At 38.0% G+C, this 21,133-nt stretch overlaps 1 protein-coding gene and 1 pseudogene across 1 annotated transcript in view; one reads left to right on the top strand and one right to left on the bottom strand.

The window, feature by feature from the left end:
• PCDH15 (protocadherin related 15) overlaps window positions 1-21,133 on the bottom strand; it is a 1,631,248-nt gene that overhangs the window by 821,172 nt on the left and 788,943 nt on the right. The gene's annotated exons all lie outside the window — the stretch shown is intronic.
• On the top strand, window positions 7,364-7,851 carry LOC113259273 (60S ribosomal protein L21-like; annotated as a pseudogene).

The raw sequence follows: 21,133 nt of genomic DNA, 5'->3' as shown, positions 1-21,133 counted from the left end.
TCCACAAGGTTGCTACTTGTAAGAACAGGAAACATAGCTGATTTTCTAACACATAGAAACGGACACAGAGAGTTAGACAAAATAAGGAGACAGAGGAGTATGTTCCAAATGAAAGAACAGGACAAAACCACAGCAAGAGCCCTGAATGAAATGGAGAGAAGTAATATGCCTGATACAGAATTTAAAGTAATGGTCAAAAAGATATTCACTGGACTTGAGAAAAGAGGGGAGGACATCAGTAAGACCCTTAAAGAGATAGAAAACATAAAAATAACCAATCAGAGATGAAAAACTAAATAACTAAAATTAAAACTACATTAGAGGGAATAAATAGTAGACTAGAGGAAGCAGACCTGAAGGAGAGTAATAGAAAGCAATCAAACTAAATAGGAGAGAGAGAGAAAAATAATCATAAAAAAGAGAACTACAAAAATAAACATAAAACAAATAACGAAATGGCAATAAATATGTACCTATCAATTACTTTGAATGTAAATGAACTAAACACTCCAAACAAAAGACATAGGGTGATAGGATGGATAAAAAAGCATAACCCTACACGCTGCCCCTAAGAGACTCCCTTCCAGATTTCAACTTATATTGCAAAGATGTAGTAATCAAAAAAGTCTGGCACTGGTGCAAAATAGACACATGGATCAACAGAATAGAATAGAGAGCCTGAAATAAACCCACAACTATATGGTCAATTAATCAACAAAGGAGCCAAGAATATCTAATGGGAAAAAGACTGTCTCTTCAACAAATGGCACTGTAAAAACAGGAAAGCTACATACAAAAAAAAATGAAACTGGACCATATTCATACACCATACACAGAGATAAACTCAAAATGGATCAAGGACCTAACTGTGAGACCTGAAACCATAAAAATCCTTAAAGAGAGCTCACACAGTAATTTCTCTGACATCAGCCATATCAATATTTTTCTAGATATGTCTTCTGCGGCAAGGGATCAAAAGCAAAAATAAACTATTATCAAAATTAAAAGTTTCTTCACAGCAAAGGGAACAATCAACAAAACTTTAAGGCACCCTATGGTATGGGAGAAGATATTTGCAAATGACATATCTGATAAAGGGTTACATATTTCTAAAATATGTCAAGAACTTATACAACTCAACACCAAAAAAAAAAAAAAACCTAAACAACCAAGTATCTAATTAAAAATGGACAGAAGACATAGATGGCCAGCAGACACATGAAAAGAGTCTCAATATCACTCGTCCTCAGGGAAATGCAAATCAAAACTACAGTGAGGTATACCTCACACCTGTCAGAATAGCGAAAAATTAAAAACACAAGAAACAGCAAGTGTTGGTGGGGATGTGGTGAAAAAGGGATCCTTGTGCACTCTTGGTAAGAATGCAAACTGGTGCAGCCACTTTGGAAAAAGAGTATGGGCGTTACTCAAAAAATTACAAATAGAACTACGCTAGGATCCAGTAATTCCTCTATTGGTTATTTACCCAAAGAATACGAAAACACTAATTCAAAGGGGTACATGCTCCCCTATGTTTACAGCAGCATTATTTACAATAATCAAATTATGGAAGCGGCCCGTGTCCATCAATAGATGAATGGATAAAGAAGATATATGTATGTATTATGCCATATTACAGTCATAAAAAAGAATGAACTCTTTCTATTGGCAATATGGAAGGATCTAGAGCATATAAATCTAAGTGAAATATGTCAGTCAGAGAAAGACAAATACCATATTATTTCACTCATGTAAAATTTAAGAAACAAACCAAAGAAAAAAAAAAGAAGAAAATAAAAAAAACAGACTCTTAATCATAGAGAACAACTGGTGGCTACCAAAGGGGAAATCGGGGAGAGTGTGTGAAATAGGTGAAGTGCATTAAGTAAACTTATTGTAATGAGCATTGAGCAATGTATAGAATTACTGAATCATCATATTGTACATCTGAAATTCATAACATAGCACTGTATGTTAATTATACTTGAAATCAAATAATAAAAATAAATTTAAAATACAGAAAGAATGCAGCAGGTACTTCAAAAAGGTCATTTACTAAAAGCCAATAAACAAAATTAGATTTACAAAAAATAAAATGGCTTCTGAAATAAACTATTCAACAGGAGAGAGAATTAAGAATGAACATCAGAAGAAAATACTATCCATCCATCCATGCACCCATTTATCTAGGCTTCCATCCATCCATCCATCCATCCATCCATCCATCCATCCTTCCTTCCACCCATCCATCCATTCATCTTTCCATCCATCCATCCATCCATGCATCCATCCATCCATCCATCCATTCACCATCCATCCATCCTTCCTTCCACCCATCCATCCATTCATCTTTCCATTCATCCATCCATCCATCCATCCATCCATCCATCCATCCATCCTTCCATCCCTCTCTCCATCCACCCATCCATCTATCCTTCCATCCATTCATCTGTCCGTTCATCCATTCCTCTATCTTCCTAGTACATGCAAATACGACTCTTGGGGCTCATGAGTCATTTTGAAAAACAGATGATAATAATAATGGATACTACTAATTTAGCCATTTCTCTTTTCTTTAAGTTTATTTATTTATAATCTCTACACCCAAAGTGGCAGTGGAACTCATGACCCCAAGATCAAGAGTCACATGCTCCACCAGCTAAGCCAGCTAGGTGCCCCTGCTTTGACCATTTCTAATAAGAATCCCTCTGAATGAATATTACTTATTTGTAAGCCGTATTTAAGTTACAGTTGAAAGTTCAGGCACTACCAGGCTGAAGAACATTGAAGAGAATGTGTTTTTAGACTATGAATAAAGGTCTAAATTATAAAGTGATGAGCTGGATGAATTATGAGAAAGTAACGGGTTTCAGTTTCATTGATTCAAAGTTATGATTGAGCAGCTCATTTCTCTGATGTAAGGAGAAATGTAATTAAAAAGGAACTGCAACTGCAGTGTTCATAAAAAAAAAAAAAAAGGCTACAAGCTTGTACATCACTCCAAGGCAGTTAAGAACTGAGGAACCTGATAATTCTATTTTTTACAGCTTTTTCCCCACCAAATTGCAGTCTCAGGCTGAAACTGAGGAGGAGGGAAAAGCAGCATCCATGTGAACAACCGAGCTTAACAACAGTTGGCAGTGATGAGGATCCCAGAAGGTGGGCCTGGCATTCTGGGGAGCTGCCTGTCACACTTCACTTTGGGTGACAAATACTGATGTGCACGGATGGTTGTCACAAGTCAGCACATGAGCTAAACGGAAATCTGTCTGGACTCATGCAGCTGACAGTAACGAGTATCCTCAAGCAAACTCAGGGCATAACTCTCCCTTCCTAACAAGGGCTTGTCCACGTTACAGAAAGAATGTTCTACTTCATCTGCATGTTACCTCTCCTTTTTCTTCTGTGGGGCTGGGAGTGGATGGGAGTGTTAAAAGTCCTTTATATCCTTTTCTTCAAAAAATGGTCTATAAACTCAGAAATATTTAATAAGAAAGTCAGTTTTACAGAATAACTTAGTTTAATCTTCCAAGAAAATAAATTTTGTTATAAATACTTACGGAAAAAAAGATAAGCATATATGTTTATAAAATGAGCCTGATTCTATAGGTCATATCTCAAAACCAATCTCATTATTGTTATGATGCTATAGGGGTGGTAGTGCATGTGGGTGTTTGAATAGGGAGTGAATACGTCTAGGCGAACCTGGGGGGCTCAATTGGTTAAGTGTCCAACTCGAGCTCAGCTCAAGTCTCGATCTCATGCTCACATCCTGGACTATATGTTTTGCGTTCTTCATCTCCCTCTTCCCGGCAAAAGCCAGCATATCTTTTAGTACTTAATGAAGTTCACCATCTTAACAAAACCTTTCTACTTCTCAGTTGTAAAAAGAGTTCTCTGTCCTTGAACATGTGTCCTTTATATGTGCTTAAAAAGATAGATCACATGGTACTTTGAGGTAGTCATGTACGTCTGAATCGAAGATACCTTTTTTTACGAGCATTCACAGTCCTTAAAGGCACTGTCTGAGTTTTGAAGGACTGTCATCAAAGAGGTCAAGTAAACTGTTTCCAGGGAGACAAAGTCATAGGCAAGCTCCTGTTTCCCACTGATGGAATGGAACATTAACTCCCTGTCCAACTCAGCCACATATGCCTGGGTGCTAAGAGGGTCCCAAGGCACCCCATGCCTCCAGGGCAACATTGAAGCCCCTGAGGTGAGCCCCTATCAGGCACTGCAGACGGACCAGCTGGAGATGATGGAGATGCTGTCCTGTGGCTGCCTGGTCCAGAGGCAGGGGACCCTGAAGGCCCCGAGGCAGCACCTGAGTGCTCTCGGGTCTAGTATGTGGGCATCACAAAGCTGGAACCACAAGCTGGAACCCATCTTTGACACACTCTCTGTATTACAAGAGTATTTTATACATAACGGTTACTAAAATACTGAATAAATTACAGAGTTCAGAAAGTGTAATGGAAAGACAAGAGGGAATGTCACATTAGAAGTGAACAATTCCATTAAGAGTAAAATGAAGCACAATGAACACAATAGGTTAACGATTTTGAAATGTTTAAGACTGGAAAGGGTTTTAGGCTTCTACTGTTGTGAGTACAAAGTTATGTAAATCACTGGTACTCAGCTTTGTTAATGAGTTAAGAAAGTCAGGGCAGCTTTCTACTTCTACTTTTGGTGAAAATAGCTGTGTGATCTCTCTGGACCTCATTATTCCATCTGCGAAGTGAGGAATGAATTTGATGACATCTAAGCATTTTCTAAACTTTGAAACTGATGTGCTTAAGATCCTCAATCGATGGCAAAGAAGCAACTGGTGATGGGTAGTAAGGAGGGCACGTATTGCATGGTGCACTGGGTGTTATACGCAACTAATGAATTATCAAACTTTACATCAGAAGCCAGGGATGTACTGTATGGTGACTAACATAATATAATAAAAAACATTAAAATAAAAAAGAACTGTGTACAAAAAAAAAAAAAAAAAAAGCAAACATTCACATAAGGGATACTGTTAAGCGCAAATCAGGTGCTTAGGCCCCTGTCTTGTTGCTAGCAAGACACAGTAATGAACAAAACAGACTAACGTCCCACCCTCTTGGAGTTTAAATCCTAGTGTGCAGAGTCATAAAGCAAAATACAAGCGTGCAGTCTGTTAGAAGATGATCAGTTACCGAGAGATAAGAGGGAAGGTGTAGGCCAGAAGGTGAATAAGCTGAACAGGGTGGCGAGAGCCAGCCTCTCTGGAAAGTACGGTGAGGGTGCAGGCTTGGGCGTAATGCAGGAGAAGCATCCCCGCCAGAGAGGACAGGGCCAGCATCCTGACCGGGGGGCAGGAGGGTTAGTGCTGGGAACACGATAAAGAGCTCTGTGGCCTAAGCCACGTAAGAGAAGCAGAGCCCACTGTGTGCACTGTGCCAGGGACTTAAGAGGAGGTTAGGTCATGTAGCACCCTCAGGACATCGAAAGAATGTGGCTTTTACTCAGAATGAGATGGAGAGTCACTGAGAATTTTGAGCACAGTGGTTTGGCTTTCAAAGGGTTACTTGGGCTGCTGTGTGGAAATGGATTCCAGTGGGGCGGGGAGGTGAACAGAGACATGGGAGTAAACAGTTTCTAGAAGAGACTTCTGACAATAATGCTTGCAAAATTAGTAAGTTGGCTAAAATGACAGGAACAAGTCCACATTTTTAATTGACGTTTTTCCATTGTGGTTATCAGAGTGACTCAAAGTACTACCTTCCTAAAGTACACGAGATGCCCAAATCACCTTTTCCAGCAATCCAGAGTGAAAACACCACTATCATAAACAGGTAACATTTGGCTCTACATAATGTGAGAAAAGGAAAAAAAAAAGGGGGGGGGGAGATAAACAGTACTATACATCTTTCGTATCGGTTACTTAAAAAAAAGTGATTCATTGCAAGTATTCTTCACAATGTCATGAGATCATTAATGTCCCCATTAACAGAGGAGGTCACACAGAAAGCAAAAGGGCGGACTTACAAATTGGAGAAGGTATAATCACTGCTGGCAAAGAAATATGAAGAAAGGCATATTCGTTCTCTTTTGCTGCCACAACAAATCACTACAGAACTGGTGGTTTATCCACTAGTTCTGAAGGTAAGAGATGAAAACTACATCTCACTGGACTAAAATCACAATGCTGGCAGGGCTGTGTTCCTCCTGCAGGCATAAGAGGAGACCCGTTTCTTGCTTTCCTACTTTCTGCTGGCTGGCCACCTTCCTTGCTGCGTGTTCTCTTTGATCCTGAAAGCCAGCAATGGCCAGCTGAGTCTCTTTCAGTGTGGGCCACTCTGACATGATGTCTTCTGTCTCTCTCTTCCATCTTAAGGATGCTTATGATCACCCTGCACCCACCATGATAATCTGGGATAATCTCCCCATCTCAAGGGCATGAGATAAGCAACTTTAATTCCTGCTTGCCATATATAGTACATACACCCGGGTTCTGGGATTAGGACCCTCATGTCTTCTGGGAGCTCTATGCCTACTACCAATGCTCGATCAGTTGAAGGGGATAATCCCAGGTAAATCTTTCCCTTGCATCAGAGCTTTTGCCAAACTTGATCCAAACGTATGTAGTAGGATGCATGGCACGTTTCAAAACTGTCCCATTTCATTATTTTATCTTAGGAAGTCAACACATCTTTATAGACAACAACTGACACGTTATCGTATTACTGCCTTTCTCTGTGTGATCATGACAGGAGGTGTCTGTGCAGGAGACTTTCCCATGCATGTTTAACCTTTATCCATGGAGCACATGTATGTATTTTTCAGAAGGTGACTAGAGAAATTGTGAGCAGAGCACATAAAGACAGTTACGATGTCTGCATGCCTACTTGTTACCTCTCAGATGATGAACTGGTCAAGGCCCCCACTTAACAGGGATGACGGTTCTACTCAAGACTGAAGAAGCCACACTTGGAAACTATTCTAATATACTGATCATTGAATGGTGAAGACTCTTCCATGTGGAAGGACATGGAGAAAGGTTATCTACCTGTGTTCCTAGAAAGTTGGCCTTGGGTTTTTGTTGTTGTTATTGTTGTCGTTTTTCCTGAAGACACTATAGATTTCCACTGCAGATTTCCATATGACGAGTGGCAGACCGTGGGTATGAATATTAGGTCTGTGGAGGCAGGCCTTATTCTGGGGAAAAGCCTATGCATACTCTTTCCTCAGAGACTTGAATTTAACGCCTCCTTTCTAGGTGAGAAAGAAATGCCCAAGGGCACTGCCATAATGCCTCAGGTGGCAGCCCTGGGTTAGGTAAGGAGTCTACCTCTTTTGTTTTTTTTCAGCCAGCACCACCATCTTCCAGTAATTCACCAAAACGACCAACACAAAGGGAAAGTTGAAAGGCACCTGCTACATGTCTAGGCCTCTTAGAAAATATGGAGCTGTCCCTTTGGCCACATACATGTGATTCTACAAGAAAGGTGATATCGTAGCCATCAGGAGAATGGACACTGCTCAAAAAGGAACACCCCGCAAACAGTACCTTGGGAAAGCCAGAGGAGTCCACAAGGTTACCCAGCATGCTGTTGGCACTGTTGTGAACAATCAAGGGAAGAGCGAGATTCTTGCCAAGAGAATTAATGTATGTATTGAGTACACTCAGCCCTCAAAGAGTCAGGATGGCTTCCTGAAGCACATGAAAGAAAATAATCAGAGACGGAAGGAAGCCAAACAGAAAGGTATATGAGTTCAACTGAAGAGCCAGCCGACTCCACACAGAGAAGCACACTTTGTGAGAACCAGTGGAAAGGAGCCTGAGCTGTGGAACCCATTCCCTATGAATTCATGGCATGATATGTGTAAAAACAAAAAAAAAGATCTCAAATTGTTTTTAAAAAAAAGTCTACCTCTTTCACAGGTGACGTATTACCCAGCAGTGGACATCTCTAGGGATGCAAGGATTTATGTCCTTTGAGAACAGCCATATTACAAGCTGAATTTTAAATATCTTTGTGTTGAAATTTTCATCACTGTCTTATAATCTACAGCATAATTTTTGTTAGAAGTTACAGAATTGACTCTATTCTCACTGTATTTGCAGAAAGGATGGATAGGTGTCCACCATTCAGATGAAGTGTTTTGCAAAAGCTATGTGGGCATGAAGGGAGCCAGAGGGCATCACCTGCAGGAAGATGGCCCCATAGAAAAGGGGTTAGAGGTTTTCATATGGGCCAGATGATAAACAGAGGTGGCAAGTAAGAACCATGAAAGATTTTGGAGCAGATACATGACCCTGGAAATCTCTAGACACCTCATAAATGATTGAATTCTTACACAGAATCAAGTAAAATTGGGGTCAGGCTTTTTACTCAGGCATTTGGGGAAAACATGATTTTAGATTAGTGATATCCAAGACATAAGGGCCAGATACAGGAGGAGAAGGTGTAATAAATACTCTGAAGGAATTTAAAAGTTTATTTTGGGTTTGCCTTGCAAGCCAACCCTCTTCCTCGCATGTTGGTATAAGACTGTTAGCGGCATGCTGCTGCCGATTTGTATCTTATCCAAAGTTGGGCTATTTTGAAAGCCACGCTTGCTACATGCCAATAGAAAAACATGACACAATAGGACAAAAGGGAGTTGGTAGATGATGAAGCCGCACACAGGCCCACTTAGTCATCCTTTAATAAGTGCATACTACTACCCCACAGTGCAGTTCTTCACTTGCTTCTAAGTGTACTTTAAGCCAGTCATTCTAAATCACCACCACCTGAGAGAAAAAGGAGCATGAGAGATGAACTTATCCTTTTCAACATAATATATGGGTAACAGTAATATCCTTCACATAACACATGCCGTGCTGTTCTCCTAAATACTGTAGGTGACGTATGCACGCTGAAAGTCCTCTTTGTCCTCATATGCTGGGTTCTAAAATATTTGATGAATAAAGAAAATCAAAGAAAGGAAAATGAAATTGCTTTAAAAGAAGGAATTTTATTTTCATAAAACACCACACACACACACACACACACACACACACACACACACACACACACAGTGGCAGGCAGTTTCTGAAAGGGCTTTCAGTGATGCCGTCCCCCTGATATAGTCCACTCCCCATGATAGTGGGTTTGAGATGAATCCTGCTTGAGATTAATGACTTCTGAGATGAGATAACAGAAGACTGTGACTTTTTTCTTGCTCACTGGGTCTTGCCCTCTTGCTCTTTTTGTTGTGAGCTGCCTTACGGAGAAGATCTGTGTCACAGACTTTGAGGGAAGCCTGTGGCCAATAGCCATTAAGGAAAGGACTGAGGCACTGCATCCAGGAGCTCAGGAAAAACAGTGCTGCCATTGACCTCTACAGTGAGGGGGGAAGGGCATCCACTCACTCCCTGAGTGAACCTCAGGGTGACTGGAGCCCCACCGAGACCTTGCCTGAGCTTTGTGAACTATTCACTCCCAAAAAGCCCAGCTAAGTGCTGCCTGGACTTCTGACCTACAGAAACTGTGAGATAAATTATTGTTGCTTTAGTGACTGAGATTTGGAATCATTTGCTAAACAGAAATGCCTAACTAATGCACAAAAATACCCAGACACACAAGAGAAAATACATTTTTCTCTAGAAGTTGTAACTAGAGGAGGCTACCATAAATTAGCAAAGTTCAACATATTATTTGATTGCAGCATGAGAATATCATAAAGTGTCTTTTCCTTAGAATTTGTTAAACACTCAAATAAAAAACTAGAATGTTGCATAAACGTCCACTGTGAAAGGCAAAGAAAACAGAGAGGTTATGAGAGGTAGTTATAAAAAAGTATTAAAAGATTCAAAGTCAGAATTTATATTTTAAAGAAAATGTCAAGGATTCCAAACACACACACACCTCCTTCTCTGGAGTAATTATGACTCTAATAATACATTACAATAAACGAAGTTCCGAGTAACGAATCTGTGGCAGGTCTAAGCCCATACACTTCAGGAGAATCATTTTGTCTTTGCTTAGAAATGTTTCCTCTGTAATGTTGCCAACAAATTGCAAAGGCCCCTCTTCTTAAATAATAATAATTCCACCACTAAGTGAATTTTATAAGTAAACATTTCTTCATGACATTAAATTATGTTAATTTTTGAATACAGACTTTGCCCCTATATATTTTTTTAAAGATTTATTTATTTATTAGACAGAGACAGCCAGCGAGAGAGGGAACACAAGCAGGGGGAGTGGGAGAGGAAGAAGCAGGCTCCTAGTGGAGGAGCCTGATGTGGGGCTCGATCCCAGAACGCCAGGATCACGCCCTGAGCCAAAGGCAGACGTTTAACGACTGCACCACCCAGGCACCCCTGCCCCTATTTTGTTAATCAGTACTTTGTGAGAAGGGGAAAAATTAAGTTTCAAAAGCAATAGTACCTCAATGATTCAAATCAAATCACCAGGCTGATGACTGGCAGACAATAAAAAAAAAATAAATTGTCCTATCGAAGTTAAGTTGATTACTACTTACTACCTACCTGTGTTCTTTTAAGATTTTATAAATTGCTTGTGATTGGAGCTCAGATGAAATTAGCTTGCTGATTGCCCGTAACCATAGGAAACACTATTCAAAGAAAGGTAAAACAGAAACCAGTCCTTTAAATGCACAGTGAAAGAAATGTAAAAATGGAAGAAAGTGATCTAATCAGAACTATTGAACAAAATAGACAAAAAGAATCAACGAAGATATAATGTCTCTCCTAAGGGCAAAGGCATTGTCTGTTTAAGTAAGCACGTGTCTGTTGATGAATGATGGATGGATGTGTTGGTTTCACAACACACCAAATCTGGCACTGACCTTGAAATCAGATTGCAGGGGGGTTTCTGGCTGGATTCCATATTGTGCTATTACTTCGTGAGATTTTCGTGCTCTAGGCAGGTTGAGAAACTTTTTTAATCAGTTAATATAAGGTGGATTATGTTTAGAAAAGTACGGAGGGGACATGAGCAGAACTCACTGATTTAGAAACTTGTTAATATACAGGAGCAAAATCTAAAATCAACCTGCAGCGAAGGCCCAAATATCGGCCAGCACACTTCTTCAGTAGTTTCTAAATGCCTAACAGGCTTCAACCACAAGTTACAATATTGTCGAGTGAGTCAGAAATCACAGAAAGGAAGATATTTTTGTGGGATATTTTGTTGGAGTCGAAGCAGTAGAGCACCGAGTTTAGGTAATAACAATATAATTAATCAGAATAGTAGTTAGAACATCCTCTTCTCTGAACAGTGACATAAATACCTCCAAATTCACTGAATTCTCCCCTTTAACCTTTTCACTATTATGTCATCATTATTTTTCACATTTCAAAACATGCCCCAGCCGCCAAGTTTTAGATTCTTTTACCTTTTTGGCTTTAAAGTGGCCTTTCAGCATTTTGACCTCAAACCACAAACCACTAAACCCTATACCACATGAAAACATACTCATTTCTGGGAACATTTCATGGCATCCTTAATTTCCAGCCACGGAGAAGACTGTGCTGCTTACACACTGGGAACGGCGATGTTGGAACCAAGCATCTCATCTTCCTTTTCTTTTTTTTTTTTTTAATATTTTATTTATTTATTTATTTATTTATTTATTTATTTATTTATTTATTTGACAGAGACAGAGAGACAGCCAGTGAGAGAGGGAACACAAGCAGGGGGAGTGGGAGAGGAAGAAGCAGACTCCTAGCGGAGGAGCCTGATGTGGGGCTCGATCCCAGAATGCTGGGATCAGGCCCTGAGCCGAAGGCAGACGCTTAACGAATGCGCCACCCAGGTGCCCCTCTCATCTTCCTTTTGACTGTTTCAAGGCATCACTTATTCCAGGTAAAGAACCTTCCCCCTGGAGTGACAGGGGCAGCCACACCTGTCTTTCTGCTTTGTCAGCCTCTGTTGCCCCTATGTCACTGTATACGTGCCCAGCCTCCCGTGTGTCCATGAACGTAAATGATCGCAGCTTGCCCAGAAGTGGAGAGTGTATTCCATACCTCCCTTCATTCTGGGGCATCATTTGGGAGGAACCAGTCACGACAAGAAAACAACAGCCAAATACGAAATTAAGCACTTGCTGTGAGCTACACATGAAGCTTGCATGCCTGGCCCCCATAATCACACCACAAATTTACAAGAAGACTGAATAAACTATGAAGATTCAATAAAGATAATAACCTCCCAAAAGTCATACACTCAGTAAGTGGGATCACTGTAATTTGATTCCACATCTTTCTGACTCCAAAATGCTCAATTGGCCCTGAACTATCACCAAAACCCCACATTTACATAACATTACTCTTGCATGTCCTAGATGGATCCCAAGGTTAATTCGGTACAATTCCACTGCCCAGAGGATCTCTGATTTACTGTCTTCCAAAATGTCCACACACATTATATATCAGCCGTTATTTGGGAATAAGCACGGGTGGCCCAGCACATTCCTATTCCCTCCTATTAAGATTTGCCTGTCATCCACCCATCCAGCTTCACAAGGAAGACCAAGTTCTTATTGAACAGGAAGTCCTTGAAGCCTTATCTCAATTTCTTATCCCCCTAAACTCACCATACCAATATACCGAGAATAGCCCCAGTTTGTGGGTACAGTTGAAATTTAAATGACTCTCATTTATTTATTTATTGAACCCAAAGACCTACTATGATCGTTTATATTATTATTTCTATAGAATGTAAGAATTCATTTAAAGAAGGAACAATGTAATCTTTTTATTGTCCATTTATTGTTAATACCAGGAATATAATTTGCAGAACCACTGCCAGAAAAACAGCACAGGTAATAGGAGTCTGAAATTCTGTGTTCCAAATGCATTTCCTAGTAGCAATAGGATATGTGTGCAGTATTTGCATAGTATGCCTTTAAAGTATGTAAGGCGAGTTGTGCATATCTTGCAAGAGAGGAATTCTGGTGTTATTCCTATTGAAAAGAATATTCTGTATTTCAAACAATCTATTCCTTAAACAATGGGAACCATGTAGGCATACAGATGACTTGAGAGGGACACAAGATATTTCAGCGTCCAGAAGTCTCATACGTATTCTAAGGAGTTACAGGCATGGGAGCAACTTCAATTCAGATTATGCTATTTTTCCTTTATGCATTCTTCCTTAGTACTTATGTTCAACATTCTTTGTTCTGATATTAGCGAGTTGAATATTATCTTGCACTCTTATATGGCATTTCTTAATGCACAGAACTATAGACATTTTTGGCCAGATCAATCTCTATGGTGGAAGGATGTAGCATTGTAAGAGGTTCAACAGCATCCTTACCCTCTCTCTACTCACAGGATGATTCCTCCTCTCCCAGCTCTGACAACCAAACATGTCTCCAGTCATGGCCTATTGTCCCCTTTTAGGCAAAATCACTCTTGGTTAAGAAGCATTAATCTAAAAATTTTGTTTCTATGTCTCATGTACAAATGAAGTTGTAATCCTAGAGATCAAAACCTGTGTGTGTGTGTGTGTGTGTGTGTGTGTGTGTGTGTGTGTATTTCCTGTGCCATGGGTCCCAAGATCACACTCTGGTTTGATGATTTACTAGGAGGATTCACAGAATTCAGGATATAAGCATATAGGACGGCTATAATTCAATGCAGTGAAAGGATACAAAGCAAAATCAGCAAACGGAAAATTGAACAAAGTTCAGAGGAAACCAGGTACAAGCTTCCAAGAGTCCTTTCTCTTTGGAGTCACACAGAGGCAATAATTCCTCCAGCAATGAGTTCTAGCAACACGTGGGAAGTTTTGTCCACCAAAGAAGCTCATTAGACACTTAATGTTCACTACTTAGCATGTATGAAAATTCCAGACTCTGAGAAGGGAAGCAAGTGTTTGGCTAAAACTACATAGCTTGTACAAACAATTTATGTACCATGAGCCACACTTACCAGTTAGTAATGATGGGAACTTTCAAGAAATCCAAGTTCCCAAATGCTGGCTGGGTTCAACCTTGCAAGCACATCTTCCTAAGGATAGCAGTCTCAAGCCTGCTCTGCTCTTTCTGCACACTTCGCTACACACAGTTCTGTGAAGTGTCAGTCACATTTTAGGCACTCCAAGACTTACAGAATGAGTAAGTTAACTAAATAATCCGTCTATATTGTTTTCCGTAAGAATTCATTAAACTTCCTTATTTACACTTTTGTTCCTAGGGATTCTTAGCCTTAAATCGAGGGAAATGTTCCAGGCAATGAAATATAATCACAGATTTTAGAATTAAACAGAAGATTTTAGTTAATTTAACCATGCCACCCTTGACATGCATTTCCAGAAATTTCCAAATAATTCAATATGCCACAGAGGAGTCCATTTTCAGTGAAAAGAACATGGTACATGGTAATGTTCTGATCATATACTTTCCAAACACAACCACTCAGAGAATGAGGAGTTTACTTTAAATCTAGACTACATGAACAATGCTTTTCTGCCAAGAAGACTATAACATTTTTAAAGATAAAGTCACTCAATGGTTACTTTTTTTTAACTAGTTGAGCTGTCTACTATCCTTCAGTCCAGAGAAATTGCTCTCAGTTAATTAGATGGTTTGCAAAAAGTAGCTTCATCTGATTTTTTAAAAACAGAACGAGCCACTTTTTCTATGGTAATGAATGGCAAAACCCCTCCTACCACCACAGTGCCCTCTTTATAATATGTGCCCTGAGGGTTAGTTTAGGTTTTATTCTTTCGGTGCTGTTGGCCACAAACCATCCCCACTCTGTAGAGTCTTTAAGAAGAGCAGTGTCCTTGCTCTTTCCTCTCACCTTGGTCTCCCCAGAATCTTGCAGTCTGTGCCAAATAGTATTTAACAAGTGTTTAAAAAAAATAATAATAAGGTTATAGGATCACAGTCCGGGGTTCCAGGGTATTTTAAGTCCTTAGTTTAAAGGCAAACATAATTTAAACAAAAATGTAATAAAGACAAAACAGAATGCCTTATAAGATTTGTTTCCTTGATTCTAAGGTGTGCTAAGAATGAGTTCCAGATGGACCCTGATACCATTCAAAAGATTCCAAACAAGGCTTGGGAAGGCCTTAAGTTGTAGCAGATACCTCTGACATAAACAGGCATAATAATTTTCCAGAGTGTGTCCTAAAAACATTATCTTCTGTGTTTGCAAGTTTTGAGAACAGGATTGGAAAGTGTTCATTAGATGGAGCACTTTGCTCTGAAATGCTGTCCTAGTTCCTTTTAATGTATTTCTGGTTAGACGGATAAGATGCATTGGGCCCAGGCCCCCAGCCATGAGTTTGTTTGCATATTATTCTTTCTAACTCTCTCCCCCTGTGTTGTGATAGCTCTTTTTGTTTCTTTGTGAACAACTGCACCTTAAGTGAACTATTCTGTACCCATTATATCCCAAAAGGTGAAAAGGGCTCGGCAAATGTTGATGTCTGAAAGGATACCTAGGCTGAGATCACAAAGTGAAAGTAATATGCTTGATAGCACTCCAGGAAGTAAGGGCCAGTTAGCTGTGCCAGTAAGAGCAACCTTCTAATTCCAGACCAAACTCCTTCTGCCATATGCAAAGCTGCTTCAGGACCTAATCCAATAACATTTTATTTAAGACATTTAAATTAAATATAATATTTTTGTGACAGTATAAACACATAGTTCATAATGAAGATAATTTATAGAAACTGCTACTGTCAGAACTAAGAGGAAATACATTATAAAGCAGTTGCTTTTAAATAAACTATTTCCTGGATCCTAAATGATGATAAAAGTTTACCCTAAGGAACATAATAGAAGAATCCAAAACTCTATTCTTTGGCCCGATTACAGGAAGATAATTTATATTTGAAATATTGTATTAGCATTTCCAGTTCCTTTTGTAAAATCCAGAACTCCACTTACTCATTTTAATGGCTATACTTTTTTGGAAGTTCTTCAAATTGGCTCCATACAGTCTTCTTAGATAGAAACAGAAATCAGCCAGTTACTTCCCTCCAAGTGATTTTGCTTAATATTCAGTTTTATTGTACTTTTAAGCAGAGATCACAAAGGTCAATGCAATTGACAAAATTAAATGTGTGGTAGCAGAGTTGGACGTTTAAAAACCTAGGAGCTTATCTGGGCTTTGTTTTTCTTGAGTACATGAGTTAAGAGTATGGGTTCTGCAGTAACACAGACCTGGGTTTGAATCTTGACTTTGCCACTACCTAGATTAGTTACTTTGAGCACCTTTTTTTCTTTTTTTTCTTTAACTTCTCAGTTTCCTCACACGTTAAAGGGACGTGGGTGTGTGTGTGTGTGTGTGTGTGTGTGTGTGTGTTTGGAGTTCAGAATGTTAGCACTCTCATCAGAAATAGATATTATCACCTCATTATCAGGGTTCCTACTACCCAAGACAGATCCAATGCCCTCCCTCTCTCTTCTTTCCTCTTTTTTGGTCTTCCTTTATTTGAGTTTATTTAAAATACAGTTGGAGAAACTAATCAGGATCAAAAAAAAAAAAAAAAGTTAAACTTAGGGTAAATAACTAAACATTATAGCTATTGCTTTTTCTCTTCAAACACTCTAGTCAACCAACAATAGGAAACATTCTCTTCAATGAAAAGGGGTCAGTTAGGGCAAAGACTTGGTAGTGAGAGTATAAAGAACTAATTTCCACTGTGATGGATCAAATCATAAAAAGTTTACTGTGCTATACAATCCATCTTCAAGTTTTTTCTTTGTTTTTATTTATTAAGATTTTATTTTTTTAAAGTAATCTCTATACCCTACAAGGGGCTTGAACTTATAACCTCTACTGCAAGAGTCACATGCTCCACCGACTAAGCCAGCCAGGTGCCCCCCATTTTTAAAATTTTTTTAAATTATTTTTTTTATTTTAAATTCAATTGGTTTGAAAATAATATTTTTGGAGACAACTCAAACATTCTTTGTTATGAGTTACTGTCTTTCTAATGTTACTTTAAATCAATAATAAACTTATTTTTCTGTATTTAATGCAAATTGTATACTATTGTATTCAGAATAAAGTACAAATACATAAGGAAAATTGTTTAGTAAAAATAATTTTACAGGCTCATTTTTATTTCATCGTCAATAGTATCTAATTTTTGTCAGTTTACATAAGAAAAGATTATTGGAGAATTTCCAGCAGCAAACTCAGTGATACCTAAAATTCAAAATTCCTAACTCAAAGATCATCACCAACAACAAAAGTTTAGTTAATTTCTCAATTTTATTAATGGTGGATATATCTAGTGTATATTTGCCTAGAAATACCATCCCTGCATGTAATACCAATAGTGGTTAAGAAAATGTATATCTTTATAAGAAACAAACATGAGTTAAAAGTACCCTGAAATAATAAGACAGTTAATAACGTTTAGTGGGCATAAGTCTCTATGAAATACTACGTTAAGTACTTTTGAAAACTATAGTAATATTAAAATAAATTTCCATTAGATAGAATAATGTATCTAAACACAACGTATCACTCAGAATTAGTAGGAATTATTCCACGGATAAGCACTCTACACAGTAGTTCACTCATTCTTTATAGCCTTGACAGGTAAGAATTATCCCTACTATGTTAAAGAATTAAAACTTGAGGGTTTAAGTGGTTAAAATCTTGCTCACTTGGTAAGAGGGCCAGAATTCGTTATGAGATTTGTGTAATTCTAAGTCCATGATTGTTCTGGGATATCTTGCTGCTGCTCAAACAGGTGTGCTTTTAAAATTGCTTATAAAATATGCACAAACAGACAGCACCTGTTAAACATATAATGGACAATAATAGCCTGATATTTTCAAATATTCAAGGGTATCCAGCCCAAAGAGAGAGCTGGAGATTTTGCAGTGTAACATACCGCACCCAGTTAGAACCTTAAAAATCAGTCTAGTCCAACACTAGGTTAGAGAAAACTCGGACAAAGGGAGTGAAGTGGTTTAGCCAATCTGCTATTTAGAAAATGTCAAAGTCCAGACTTGACACCAGCCTCTTCAATCCCTTTCTAGAGCTTTCTATATTCTATCAAGGAAGCAGATTTACTTAAAATATTTACAGTGCTTCTTTTCACAATCTAAAAGGTGAACAATACCAATTCTCAATAATAAACAAGAAGAAAAAAATTCAGAACTATTCAGTAACTTTATCATCTCTCATAGTATTAACAAAAGCTTTTCAAACATGATAACTTTGGTTAGTAATAATTTAGTTGCAAAACATTTTGTTTAGAAGTCTTTCCCAATATGTTAGGAAAGATATGATAAGATAGTATGTTTCTAGTTAGTCGTATAAAGAAAATAATATCTTGTACCAATAAGTCTCATGGTCCTGTTTCAAAATCTATAATTAATAAAATGCCTAGAAAAAGCTTGTTTTATCCTGAAGCTATCATGTAAAATAATTTATCCACATAAATAAAAATTAAAGGACATCTCTAGTGCTTTTAATTTGCTTTACAAACTACATCTGTATTGCCAGAAATATGTATAAGCACTAACAATTGTTGCAGAAGTTGTGGAAGGCTAATGCCATTTTAAACATCTTGAAAAATGAAGAAATGTTTCCTATGTGTCTATAAATACTTTTTCTTTACTGTCTTTATGGGGTGTATAAATTGGTGAACAAATACACTGAACTGGTAGGGGCGCCTGGGTGGCACAGCGGTTAAGCGTCTGCCTTCGGCTCAGGGCGTGATCCTGGCGTTGTGGGATCGAGCCCCACATCAGGCTCCTCCGCTATGAGCCTGCTTCTTCCTCTCCCACTCCCCCTGCTTGTGTTCCCTCTCTCGCTGGCTGTCTCTATCTCTGTCAAATAAATAAATAAAAAAAATCTAAAAAAAAAAAAATACACTGAACTGGCTAATTCGACTACCTTCTTTGATGTCCTCTGTGCTCCTAAAAAAAATAATGTCAAGGTACCCTTAGGATTTGTAAGCAATGAAAATGTCATATAGCCAACTGACAAGAAAGCACTGGTGTCCTGCTGGTTTATCAGCATCATGAGGGATTCACACTCATTCAAAGTCTCCCACCTATCCTCTCTTGCAATCAACGGTATACATAGAAGAAATCCAGAAGGACGGTGCATGGTCTGAATACATAAAACAAGGTCAAATTTGGTGATTTGTATAAGAATAAGCCCACCATTAGGTTCAAACTCATTAGTAAAAGAAACGCCTGAATAGAGAAAAGATGGAAGAATCTTTAGAAATGCATCACATAAATATACTCGCAATGTAATTCTCTGACAAAGATTAGTTTTTCACTCAGCAGCCATATACTGACTGTCTACTATGCAACACCTAGCAGAGATACAGACAAGGAAGGAGTTTCCCACCTGTAAATCCTCCATCCATGTCATATATGTACAGTACATGCTATACAGATATATCCAGCACCAGAGGATGTTGGTTAGTATGGATTAATAAAAAGAAGGTATGTGGGTAGTGAGGAGGGCACGTGTTGCATGGTGCACTGGGTGTTATATGCAACTAATGAAGCATCAAGCTTTACACCAAAAACCAGGGATGTACTGTATGGTGACTAACATAATATAATAAACAAACATTAAAAAAATAAAAAAAAATAAAAAAATAAAAAGAAGGTATGGATTCTCAGGCCAACTACTTATTTGATTTTACCAAGTCACTCATTCCCTGTCTTCAATTTCTTTTCAACCACAATGTAAGACGACGTGTCTTTCCTTCCTACTGCGCTATGTTAAGGATGGAACATCATAGCATGTGTAAAAGCTCTCTGCAAAGCAAGAAGCAATAAACGAATACACTTCAGACTAAGAGGCTGAAATGGTCTCACTTGGTAGCATGTCCCTGAGCAGAGAAATGTGACCTTGGCACCACAGCGTCCTGGCTCTCTGCCCTCAATCTGGTTGTACTTGAAGTTTACTACCCAGATCTTTGCTGCTAAGCAGAGTGACAGACCAGGTAACTTACTGGTATTCAAACTTCCTTAGATTACATTCTTTAGGTTCAAAGCACCAGGAAATTGCCAACTCTTTATAAAACTCTAGTTTAAGAGTGATGATCTAGTAGACTGAGATGGTGCAATCAACAAACACTAAACCAAGGATGCATTATTACTATCCTTGGTAAGTACTGTTTGGCAAAGAATGGATGTACTCTTTCTTTCCATGGCTTGCAATATATACTAAAAATATACAATATTACAACAAACTAAATGGAATTTGAGCCATGGATGCTCAAAATTTAACCAAAATTAAATCCTTATTAAGTCTTGGTAGACAAAAACAATATACCCCATTAATATGATACACATCAAATCATTTCAATTAAGGATAATTTTAGTTTTTTTCTTGGTAATCAGAAATAGATTTTCACTAGAGAGAAATTCTAAGTAAGAATCTTAACACTGATAGCATATCATTTAACTATTATCAATTAATCAAATTTTAAGAGGTTATATTTGGCAGATTGATTTTGATTCCAATTCAAAGATAAATTGCAATTCACATTCTATGTGAATATTCAGCTCTTTTCAAAGTGTTTTACTTCAAATAAAGAAAAAACGTTGACAGAAATAACAATTATAGTGTGCTGCTGTTCACACAATAATTGAATTATCATTACTATGTCAGGAAAAAATTACATAGCCAATTCACATATGCATGTTCTTCTCAGATTCAAGCTATAGTCTTTTAAATAACTTAAGTATATTAAGGTAAAATGTTTGCCTTGTTTGTTCATACTTATAGCTTTTCTTTACTTAGAAATCCATGTCAAAAAAAATAAAAAAAACAAAAAATAATCACAAGAAAATTTCTAAAAATTAAAAAATAAAAAGAAAGCAATATCAATGCTGGTTTCATTCTTTCACATGGTACCAAGTACACAGGAAATGATTAATATAGTTCTTTTCTTGAAAACACATATTAATATTATATGGTTTGGTCTAGAGTATGAAATAAATCAAGTTTATTCTAACTAAAATACTAGTCAGTCACACCTTAGTGCAAAGTCTGATCATTGGAGAATATAATTACTTATAATCTCAGACATGTTTTAGAAAAAGAAATATGAATGGAAAACGAAGAAAGAGAAAGTTATATGATCTTAGGATATAAGTAAGGTAAGATATTATGGTCTTATCGACACTATATTAAACA

The sequence above is a fragment of the Ursus arctos genome, unplaced genomic scaffold, assembly GCF_023065955.2.
Source record: "Ursus arctos isolate Adak ecotype North America unplaced genomic scaffold, UrsArc2.0 scaffold_7, whole genome shotgun sequence".
In the NCBI taxonomy this organism is placed as follows: domain Eukaryota; kingdom Metazoa; phylum Chordata; class Mammalia; order Carnivora; family Ursidae; genus Ursus; species Ursus arctos.
The sequence above is the reverse complement of the archived record's forward strand: the minus strand, read 5'-3'. Positions and strand labels throughout refer to the sequence as shown.